This window comes from Ascidiella aspersa, chromosome 8, assembly GCF_963924565.1.
Source record: "Ascidiella aspersa chromosome 8, kaAscAspe10.2, whole genome shotgun sequence".
Classification (NCBI taxonomy): domain Eukaryota; kingdom Metazoa; phylum Chordata; class Ascidiacea; order Phlebobranchia; family Ascidiidae; genus Ascidiella; species Ascidiella aspersa.
The window spans coordinates 24,294,548-24,306,876 of record NC_139454.1 but is presented as its reverse complement, the minus strand read 5'-3'; the positions used below and the strand labels follow the sequence as shown (position 1 = coordinate 24,306,876).

The window sequence follows — 12,329 nt, the reverse complement described above, 5'->3', positions numbered from 1 at the left end:
TCACTACATACCATGTCAAAATAGGCCGCGGGCCGGGTCTAGCCCGCCAAGGAATTTAATCTGGCCTGCGGCTTATTTTTCTTAAGGCGCTTTTTTGTGTTTTCTGTGCTGATTTGACAAAACATTGACAACTCCTGTAATTTTAAGAAAATGTTCAATATAAAGTCAGCAAAGCACAAAGTACACTCTTCCGTTGTGTCTTTGATGAGAACATACACCACATTTGTGAACACTCATATGATTTACGCATAACTGACGGCATCTTTAGGCCAACAGGTAAAAGGCTCCCTCTGTTCTGTGGCACTCATTCAAACAAAAGTAAAAATTGTTATAGATGCATTTTGCGCTTCGAGCAAATGTATAACGGGCGTTTTCCATCTCCAAAGATTCACCATTTTTGTATAGTAATACAACTATCTCGGGTTTAGCCGATTATTGGCAATATAAACATCGCATCGTAAATGACACATCAGCAAACGCTTCAAGGTAAACGTATTAAAATAATATTTGTGCTTGGAGCGAACGTGCTAGGTGTTTGTTGTGCAACCTTACTCTTCTTGGGTCAACGTGCACCCACAACTCGATGAACATCAATATATTGAATAATTTGTTTTTTCCGTTTCTTTAAATCGTTTTCAGTTGCACATTTGCGCACAATTACCAACGTAAAAACGGGTTTCTTAAGTAAGCTTAAGGGCTCTGCACACCAGACGCGGTTGACGGTGACGGCTGGCGATAAGCGGCGGCAACGGTTGATCGCGTTTCTTCCGCGCAACGTTTGACGCAAAAACGGCGTTCACACCAGCTGTGCGTTTGGCGACGCGGCTACGAAGTGTTTTTGTCTTGCAAACACAGCGGGATAGGAAATGGATCATCTTGTACTGAACAAAGGCTTTGCCAAAGTCAAGAGGGCACGAAAAGTAACGGCTCATAACTTATGTGTCCATGGTTATTTGCGATGTTGGACGTTTATAGCCAAATAAAGTGGGTCAGTGTGCTTGACAGAAGGAGTACATTAAACCCCACCACAGTAAAGAATCAAATAGTCATGCATGTTTTTTTATTTATTAAGACAAATATCTTAGCAATGTGAAAAATTTGTTATTAAAGCCCAGTAAGGATCTGCATTACCTTTGCTACATATGAACCTCGTTCTTTTCATTCACAGTTTTGTTAAATTTGTTTTTGTACATATTCAATAAAGCAAACAAAGCTTTTGCACATTTTCATGTTTGATAAGCCAGAAACAGCATAAACATTGGCTAATAATATAGAACAAAAAATATAATGAGGTAACAGAACACCATGAGTACACACAATTAACACTTGGAATATTAAAAAGCATATAAAAATACAAGGCACTATACATTGCACAAAAATGTTTGATACAGGATAGAAAAGAGAAAATACAAAGAGGTAACAAAACACCAGGAGTATATGAAATTGAAAACAACTAGACTGTACAAAAGTGCACATAAGCATACAAAAAGTGCAAGACACTATACATTAGTATATGTTAAGTTGAATTAATTGAAACCAAACAAATATAAAAATACCATGTTCTGGTATAGCTTCATCTTGTGTGAAATCAATAATTTGGACTGGAGGTTTGGGGAGAGTTTCCCACAGTCCTATGAGAAACCACAGTTGTTAACAGAGCACATTTAAAAAATTTCTATTAATTTTAAAAATCACTCACACTTCATGCCTCAAATGCTCTTGCAAAAATTTAAGAGCCTCATAGTGCTCCCACCCTTTAAATTTGCAGCAGCAGCACCACTTTTTTGTGCATTTTCATTCTTCCTCTTTTCTTTAGCAAAGCGGTCTCTCAAACTCTTCCAGCGCTTCATGCAAGTTTCAACTGCAACATTGATAATCGTGTCATGATCAAAATAATTTACCGGGTATCAAGTCTTGTCTGGCCAGTTTGTTGGGCAATATGTTTCCACACATTTTCTTTCCGCTTTTGATCCTTGTACTGGCCGCTACCAGAATCATATATACAGGGAGAATCCTGCACCAATTGTATCAGCATTTCATTGAATTCCATTGTTTTTTAAGTCTACACTACAACACAACACCAAAATAATTAAATCAAACCAACATTATTGCACCTTTCATCGTGTCTTTTATTCTTTTTGCGACAGTTTTTCAAAAAAAAATATTAGGGAAAGACAAACTGTACCCTTACCATAAATAAATATTACATAGACCTTCTATCCTCAAGCAAACTAACTTAAAACTACGAAATTGTCCCGTTGCAACAAGGTTCTGCACACAGCTCTTCAGTCTGCAAGTAGTGCGGCTGACGGAAAAGTTAAATCTGATTTAACTTTGCCGTCAGCCGTTTCAAGCGAAAAAATCATGCCGTCACGCCATGACGCCGTCTGGTGTGAATACCCCGTCGCTTGCCGTCGAACGCAAAAACGCGCCACTTGCCGCCAACCGCGTCTGGTGTGAATCTTGCTTAAATTTTCGTAGCGTCCGTATATGGCGTCATATTGTGTGCATTTGACTACCTATTTTGGCCTGGCCGTCATAAGATTTTGTGTTTCTCATACGACGCGCTGTGAAAAGTTTTTCGGGAAGTTATATATTTCCATTAACGTTTGTCTGTAAATTTGTTTTTTAATAATTTTTCACCTTTTAGAAAACTTTGACGACCAACAGTTCTACAACCACTGTTAATGCTATAGATATCATCTTTTAGCAATCAGGTTGGCATAATGATTTTCTATAGGACGATAGGTATGTAGGCCACCTTACTGTGGCGGGTATGTCCCTTAACCATTTGTGCAGAAACACCCAAAACAATGGTGAAACATCAGTCTTTTGACCTACGGTGTATCTGCATTTTTGGTTTGATAAGGTAGTATGTAATAAGTTGCTGATATTAAAATCGTAAGAGGGGTAGTTATCTCATAAATACTGTGGCAAACCTATGTACATCTGTACCCAGTTCTTGGTAGGTTTTGCGTTAGTCATATCAGTCACTTAGAAACACTGTAGGATTTTAAACGCCTCTTTCTTATACGTACATATTTAGTTATTCGCCTGCTGGCATGCTTGGCCTACATACAACCTTTATTCATAAAGTTAGTTTGTTTTGGATCAGCAAGGATAGCAGCGCTTAAACTATAGAGCCTTTCTCGTCAAACAGTTTCCTTGTGTTTTACGTAATGTTTATCTTATCGTTGATATTGGTAATTGCCGTTGGTATCGACAAAACAGGTTAGTAATATTTTTTTAAGTGTTAAACAAAGATTTATCTGTTATTTTGTCAAATATCCAGTCATCTCAGTTGCAAATTCCATGCAGTCAAAACATATTGCAATAAAGCCAATATAGGAGTATAGTTTGGTTTGAGAACAAGAAAAATTTACGACCCATGCTAAACCTACACTATATGACAATCAGTTGTTTTTAAGGCAACAATTACTTGTTGCAATCAATACGCACTCCTATTGTAAACTCAAATGCTTTGAATTAACCCAATATTTTCCCTTGGAAATAATGGATTATATCGGCCATTGGGCCTTTGCGTTAGTTGTGTTTGATATCGTTTGTTCGTTTTTAATTTTTATAAGGATTTTGTCAAAGGTATCACATTTCTCATTCTCTTCAGGTATTTATTGTTGTGCAAAGCTTTTATGTAGTTTAAAAAAAGTGAAGAGCATTTTACTTGTTGTCAGACGCTACAACATGCAATGGAAGGAACTTCGTGCTTTCAAGCAGCAAGGCAGATCAACCATCCGCCAAGTCAGCTTGCATTAGTGGAGGTGGTAACTTGGCAAGTATTCCTGACGAAGCAATACAAAACCACCTCAGCACTCTCGCAAGCAGCAAAATTGGAAACGGGTGGACTGGAAGTAGTCCCTTTCGTAAGTATATAACAAACATCGACATGTGTCTAAGACTGTTTATTGCAAGTGTTAAAACAAATATTTGTGCCAGATGCTTACATCGGTGGGGAACGTACGGGAAACGACTTCAAGTGGCCAGACGGAACAACTTTTTCAACAAAATCTGGTAATTGTCTTGCCAAAAGAAAGTCAACCCACAATTGTTGCACGTTTAACTTTACTTATCGGTTGAGCATGTTATTCAAGAATGATGAGTTTTGCATAAAATCGTGAAATATTGTTTCGTTTTAAATCCAAAGTCTGAACAACCTAATCAAGTCCGTATTTTAAGGGTTACATACACCGAATACTGTAACGTACAATGTGTAAATATCGAAATGTTAAACAAAACTAATTACTAGTGAGGCTATTTGTTTAATAGTATGCGAAATTTTACATATAACTTGTCATTTAAGTTCGTCACAACTATAAGTTTAATTACTGCGAAACTTGCTGCTAAAAAATATTATGTTGAAATATATATTTTGTTGTAATGGTTGTGCATACAAAAATTCCAGAATGACGTTTCGGCAAGTATGTCGAATAAAATAGTTGATTTATTTACTTTGTGGACGGTTCATCAAACAGAATACCGTAGGCGTAGTACATCAACAAAGGTTTTGCCGACGCTGTCTGTATTGATCTTTACGTTTAAACCAATATGACACTCAGAATTTTTATTCATTAAACGCTAGAAACTTCCAACTTCAAAAGTTAGTTGGGCCTGCCTTTTACTGTCCGCGTTGTTATTAGATGCAAATGCAAACTATCATAGATAAAAGAACTATTAAACTGAACGAAAATTTCATAAAGTTCGAGAACTTTTATTAAATATACATATAGACCATTCGTTTTATATAAACTATCTGATCAGGTATGAAAAAAGTTATATCCGGCCGCGATAGTCAGGCCTTACGATTCTCCAGAAAAAGTATGATGATCCCTAATGCTAACAGCTCTTTAAATGGGGGCATTTTTTTTCCTTTCAATTTTGTTTATGTTGACTTAACAAACTGACAAAGTTATTGTGATAAGAGTTGATCAATGTTTTTTTTTATAGACATAATTCTGTCAAAAACAAAAGAAAACCAAATTTAGAAAAACAGGCAACAAACCATACCTATATGTTTGCATGCATTCGTACGAAATATAAAATAATTTACTTTTACATTAAATTGTTTAAATCAGGCAGTAGTTGGTCCACACCGGGATACAACGGATGGAAAGGTGGTGGACCTGGTACTGGAACTTGTATGGTGTTAACTGGAACACGATCCGGCTCACCAAGCAGTTATACTTATACTTGGAAGTGGGGAGATGCGTTGTGCTATGCTTCGTTCTACTACATATGCGAATATCAAGGTGAATTGCTCTGATCGGTCTAACTAAACAAACTAAAGAGGAAAATATCTTTTAAAACTGTCTTTTGGAATTTGAGAGCCTCTTATACTTTGCGTGATGTGTTTACTGCAAAAAAGCTTTTACTCCACCTCCATTCGGTGTGTAATTTAACCCCGTCAATTTAATTCATCGGGCCCGCCGCCTCTTTGACAAACTAAACACGAGTCCATTTTAAATACTTTTAAGACTATTTTAACTACGTAAGTACGAAAAGTTTTTCGCGCTTGGCGCAAATGATTATTCTGCGCCGAGTTTGTTTACTTTTGAAGCTGTCTTGTCAAATAGGTCAGTGCTTTTTTTACCGTTAGGTCGTGAAAGGCTGCATGTGTGAGTCGTGGACAAACGGAAAACGTATTCAAAAATATTGGACGTATATTTGTTAACATTTTTATATATTTTTTTTATTTTTGATTGTAATAAAACTAAATTTAAAAGAAATGCCGGTATACCAAACAAAAACAGCATTCGCTTCGCTTGCCAGGTGTTCACCGACTTAAAAATGCTAACGAACACTGATCTACATTAACTATTAAAGTAAGCGCGTTTCCTCAAAAGTTGTTTTATTACACTTTTTATAAGTAGTATGGATGACGACGTGTGCACGTGGACCCGAATTTTGAACCTAATAAAAATAAACTGTAATAAATTTTGCCGGAAAGGCAATTGTACAATTGAAAGAGTGCCTGGAAGCAACAACATATTCAATTAGTTTAAAGTTGTTGACTAGCTTGATTTAAGATTGTCCGGAAGTAATAAACTGATGGCTCTGCAAGAATAATTATTTCTGTATACGACGGCGGTTCTAAACAAAATATAAAGTATAGACCGTCATGCAAATATAAGGGGTCGCTAAGGGTAAATTTGACAGAGATTTGACTGTTGTAAATTTATATATGATTGCTTTAGAAAAACTTGTTTGGTTTCGCCTATTATTAAATTGTTATTGCATCATTAATATTTTTAGGGTATTCATGTATCGTTCTTTAATAAATCATGTATGAATTCAAATAAATTTAGAGTTCATCACAGGTCAATATTTGTTTTACTCCAAATTCAATAAAAATCAATATAATTTATACTATGTTTCCGTGTCTTAATTAAGTCGCGAGGTGTTAATTAAATTTATGTCGCGCATAAAAAAATTTGCGAACACTGGTGTGTAACATGGACGTTTTTAGAAGTGATACCATACTTTATCCAGCGATGGTAGTTAAGATTCACAATCCCGTATGCCATTTATTCTGCAAGGGCAAATTTGAATTGTTCCCTTGTCCCCCAGTCCATTCCAAAAACATTCTATTCGTAATTTAAGATCATACAAATAAAACAAATATATTAGTAGAACTTTATAATCAATAGCAAATAAGTATCCTGTTATGATGACATGCTTGATTTTTAAACGCAGTTCCCCGCAACTTGGCTATGACGTCATCAACCAGCACACCAACATTGGGAAGCAGTTTAATATTCACAGGAACCATCTCTGGCCTTTACAAAGAACCTCTTAACGTGGTTGTTGCTTATGGTGGAACAAACACCAGAGTAATAAGTAATTTCGTTGGAACAAGGTTTACTTACGTCATCAATTCTGTCGCCTTGTCACACAACGGAGATTTCGTGTTCACTGCACGCAATAGTGCTGGGAATTGTTCTGCCGTTGCAACAGTCAACATTGTAGTTGGTAATCAAATTTTTTTTTGATGAATCAAAAAAACGCCCCTTAAAACAGATTTTTTAGAAATCATAGGAAAATTATGCCGCTGGTTCACAAATTTTGGTCGGCGAGAAAGTTTTAGAAAGTCCTCGCAACATCTTTTAATTTTACTTATACAATATAATCATATCCAAAACTATGAAAATATACAATATAGTATTTAAAGTTATAAAATAAATCTCTATAGGCTCAAATAGTTTTAAGGAACCTTTCCGCTGCCTATTCCTCAAGATTTGTTGTCAATTAGTAGTTGGTGTGTAATAGGTTCCGTGTTAGTTGGTGGGTATTTTCTTGTTTACAATTTTTTTGCTTTTAGGTTCTCCTGCATTGCATCTCACATCTACACTAATTACAGCGAGCATAAACTCAGTAACATCTGTGACATGCACTTGTTCGGGGTATCACCAACCTCAGTGCAGATGGTTCAGGTAGGATAGATTTCATATGAGATTTATTTTCCTTTTGGTTTGAAACACATTGAATTAAACATGGGATTAAAATAAAGAAATTTTATCATCGTATTTCCAACAAATCTTCGAATTTTCTTATTGTTGTTAATTTTTTTACCATAACAAGTTTAATAAGTTATTCAAATAAAATAAGTAAAAAAAAGGTTAATTAAACAATAAAAGTCCATGAAAAAATATTTTGATAAAAACAGCAAATATGTCCCACATGAAGGGCACTAAAAAGTGTTAAACCATTTATAATAAAAGCAAACCCGTCCTATAAAACCAATAATAAATCTAACTAATAACAGAACAAAGGATATTTTTTAAATTGAAGAATAGTTTTAACATTTTACTATTTTACGTCCATATACTTTCAAGAAACAACGCTGAGGTATCTTCAAGTTCATCAACTGTAGTTTACCAAGTATCAACTACAACAAGCGGAGGATCAACTGGCAACTCTGTTGTACACATTAGAATCAACAACGACGCTGGAAACGGGGGATTGTACGAATGTAGGACGACCAACTGGGCTGGAAGTGGAGTGAAAAGCAAGGCTCTTAATATCCGTGGTATGTATGCAAGAAACCGGAAACTACATGTAGATTGGCCCTTAATACATATCGCATAGCAGTTGGCCATATTACGAAACGCTGATTAAGATGGCTGATTCCATACTACAACAGCGAGATTCACTTTCAGGTTATATTTTTTAGTAAAAACATACATTTGTATATATGCAGTTGACAATCGAATAGTAGGTATTATTTTTTCCTAGCGGGCATGTTTTATAGACATTGTCTTGTGCAGCGCTCGAAATTTTGTTTTACAATACCGTCAAACCTCACACATTGTTATTTTCTGGTTTCAGTAACGGCAACTATAGCAATTTCACCCACAATTATTGACCTTGCGCATGGAACAACACAACAAGTTATTTGCGAATCGAGAGGAAATCCAAAACCACAAGTTGATTGGATGAGGTTGGTTTAGCCTGTTGCTGCAGATTATTTATGGAAAACTATATTGTAAGTTTGGGATTGAAACACATAAATTAAGTAATACTGCCAAAAGTCCATTTAACTGCTTGTAATGTTATTAGTTTAGGTCCTAAGACGTTTTTTTCTCTCCGAATATAGTGTGTTTAGTACACGCCGCCGTGCAGCCAAAGGGAACGTGGGTGTGTACAGCGTTTTTCGACGCTCAGAGTTTTTAACAAGGCCAAACGCTCAGCAATTTGACAAAGTTATAGCTTAGTTTTATTTTACAAAAAGTGTTTAAACTTTTCCTGATTGGCATGAAGGAATAAGGTCATTGAACCCAAAAATTATATCTTTTAATTCTACGCAAATGTTATTTTTTATTTGAATCATTTTTGCATTGGTTCAAAAAAAAAAAACGCTGTTCATTTTTTTTTAAATACGACACCTTTGAGTGTAGCACCCTCAACAGTTGATACAATACGTTAATGTATACAGTTTCAGGGTTTGTTTGCTTTCTCAATGTTAATATTTTATAATTATTCTACTTTGGTTTAGGGGTAACTCTTTAGTTTCTACCGACACAACCCACCACATTTACCAATCCACATCTTCAAGTGGGTATTACGTGAGACGAATCCTGCAAATCACGCTTGTGAATGTTCATGATGGTGGAAGTTATGTTTGTAAAGTTGCAGCAAACTCAGCTGGGGGCGAACAAACAAAAACGTTAACTGTTACAGGTGACGGGCTTATTTATATTGCGCAATTTATAACAATTAAGGGTTTACGTCAGTGGTGGACAAACTGTGGGCCGCAGACTAAAAGTGGATCTTCGAGCCATATTTAGTGGAGCGCGACCAACCGTTTATTATTTCAATTTATCATGTAGTTGTGGGCTGCGTGATAGCTGTACCGTACATTCATCGAACTTTATTAATGGCGCGACTAAGAATTTTCATTTAGGCTCATACTTGCATCATAGGGCCCCCAGGTGATGGATTTCCAAATTGTACCCTTAGCCAAATTAACAGTATAAATATATTTTCCTTCGTGCTTATATATATATATTCAGTCCATAAGAATATGTTTACTGCGGGGAAGTTGCGCCGTGGAACTTTTGAACGCTACAAAGTCGAATTCGTGTTAGATTAGGGAAGACCAGCCTTTAACTGAAAGGACCGTATTGCCACTTGCACAACCTATCAAACTGAAGGGGTAACGTCATAATTTACGTCATATCGTAACGTCATAAAACAACTTAACTTATAAACACCCGTTCTTCGAGAGTGAACTCGTGTGCAAATATTTAAGTAAATGTCGGCCTTATCGCGCAAAGCGCGAAAAATTGAGTTTACACGCCATGGTACGACACCTCCGGGCTGATATATTTTCTTAAAACAGTCCGCAGAAACACACATCGTGCTTAACAATGATGGGTGAACAAGAGTTTGATGGATGTTGAAATGCGACACTAGGCTCGATTACCGGTATAGCCTTATACATAAGATTGGGCCTACATCAAATACTGCGCGTTCTACACGTGATAGTCGAAACAATTGTTTTAAAAAAGGCTACTGAAAGTGAGAATATCTGGTCGCGGGCTGGCCATCCCTGAGTTAGACTATAAACTGCGTTATTTTGAGAAGTATTCGAATGCATTGCTATGTGTTTCATGGGTTACATATCCTTTTTAATAACGTTTGGCCAATTTAAAACGATTAATGACTTTTTTTCGTGTGACGCGCAATTAGGCTGGGATAAGCTCCATATCCGCGCTCCAAACAACAGGTGTTTAGAGTTAATTGTCTTATGACGTAACTTTGTGATCAGTTTGGGTGGCGACAAATTAAGTTTGCCGACCACTGGGCTTATATTTAGCAAATCAATTTTACTAAGTTACAAATGGAATAATATTGATTTGTACATAAATTTCTACTAATTTAAAATCGTATGTGCATTTAATTGTCATTAGGTACTGAAGCTAAATTATGTGCTCGTTAGTTTCACGGATGTCTTTTGTTTTCTGTCAAATCCTATGTAAACAATTTTGCAGTGCAGCCGAACATGACTTTATCAACACCGAACGCAATCACCGCGAATTATGGCGATAAATCGATTACATCAACGTGTACCAGTTATGGTAATCCCATGCCTAACGTATTTTGGAAGAGGTTGGTTTCGGTTTATTAGTGTTGGTGTGTCTCAATGAAACTAAATATATCGACGCTATTAAATTTAGAACAAACGATGTGGTGGTTTCTTCCAACAACAACGATCCGTATTATCAAACTAATTTCACTGAAGTTACTAAATACAAATCAACTGCAACACTCCACATTCCAAAAGCAATGGTTGACATTGCAGGAAGATACAATTGCACCGCTCAAAACGGGGGAAAAGAGAAGTTTACTGTTCTGCAAATATTAAGTAAGTATAGGGTATTGATACAATTAAATATCAAGAAATACTGTATTCATGGCATACTTCATAAGTGTAAAAATCGTAAGAAGTAGAAAAAGTGAGAAGCTAATTGCATTACCATCGTTACAGCTTTAAAATATTTTTACTGTAGCATCATGGTGTACAATTAATGATTATATCAGTGGTCGGGAAACTTTTTTTGTCACGGCCCAAAGTACTCTTTTCAGAGATATAAAAGGCCCACTGCGTGAAACCACTACGAAAACAGAGGCAGATTCAGGATACTTGTTTTTAAGTTGGAATATTACACGGCGCCTTGATTGCCAAAACATTGCCATATAATAATGTGAAACATAGTATAAAACGAAGAATATACGCGTGACGCGCGAAAAATTTTGCGTTCAAATTGACCTCGCGGCCCACTTAGAATGGCTCTGCGGCCCACTGTTTGCCGACCACTGGATTATTTTATTGATGTAAAAACTTTTTAAACAATAATTCGTCAATGCCTTATGATGTAATTTTTAAACACTTGAAATATTTTCAGTTGGACCTAACATTTCACTTTCCCCATCATCACCTTGGAGGATCCAAATGTTTCCAGCTAGTTTCCATGTGGATTGCGTGTCTTATGGATGGCGGGCACCAACAGTCGCATGGAGCATGTAATTATTTATTAAAAAATTAAAAATAAAATACTGCTGTTGCAAGAATTGTAAATATTTGTTTTTCACAGAAACGCTCAAACTGTCAGCTCCAATCCGGCATCTCATATACATCAAATGACGACGATCATCAATCCAAATGACCGTCAGATTGTTCGTCTCCAGTTTAACGCAGCAAGCATCGAACACGTTGGAGTTTACAAATGCACAGCAAGCAACAACAACGACAATGCTAATGCTGTTCAAACCACCTTTCAACTGCAAGGTATGCGTTATTAATTGGGACAAAGTAGCAAAAAGGAAAGTTGCACTCGTTAACAGGATTCATCGTTATTTTTAGCGAAGGCCAACATATCTCTTTCGTCGGCAACAGCTACTCTCAAAGATGATCAACAGCCACAAATCAACTGCACGTCGTACGGCTTTCCAACGCCAGAAGTTTACTGGACAAAGTGAGCAAAAATGCCGTGTTTTAATCAGGCGCTATTTATAAATTAAACGCAATTGATCATGTTGAAGATAGATTAAAAAAATTTCACTACGGTTTAAAAGAAGCAAAGTCCGCGTCCCAAATTCTACTCCGGTCAAATTAACCGAATCCATCGAGTACTGTGACCGGCACAAACAGTATTCACCCTCCCCATATTTAAATAATGTAGATATGCATTATTTCTCAAAAGAGAGTCATGCGACTCACCAACCCACATACTGTGGTTTTAATATGTTCCGCTCTATGCTTTTCCGCCCTTACGGTTTCCAGTGTACGGCTTTATCGGTTTCAAACTTGCAAA

The 12,329-nt window shown here is 36.4% G+C and overlaps 1 pseudogene; it reads right to left on the bottom strand.

The window, feature by feature from the left end:
- Positions 1-1,453: 1,453 nt before the first annotated feature.
- LOC146136982 (transcription factor Adf-1-like) lies at positions 1,454-2,050 on the bottom strand (annotated as a pseudogene).
- Between the last annotated feature and the right edge of the window lie 10,279 nt (positions 2,051-12,329).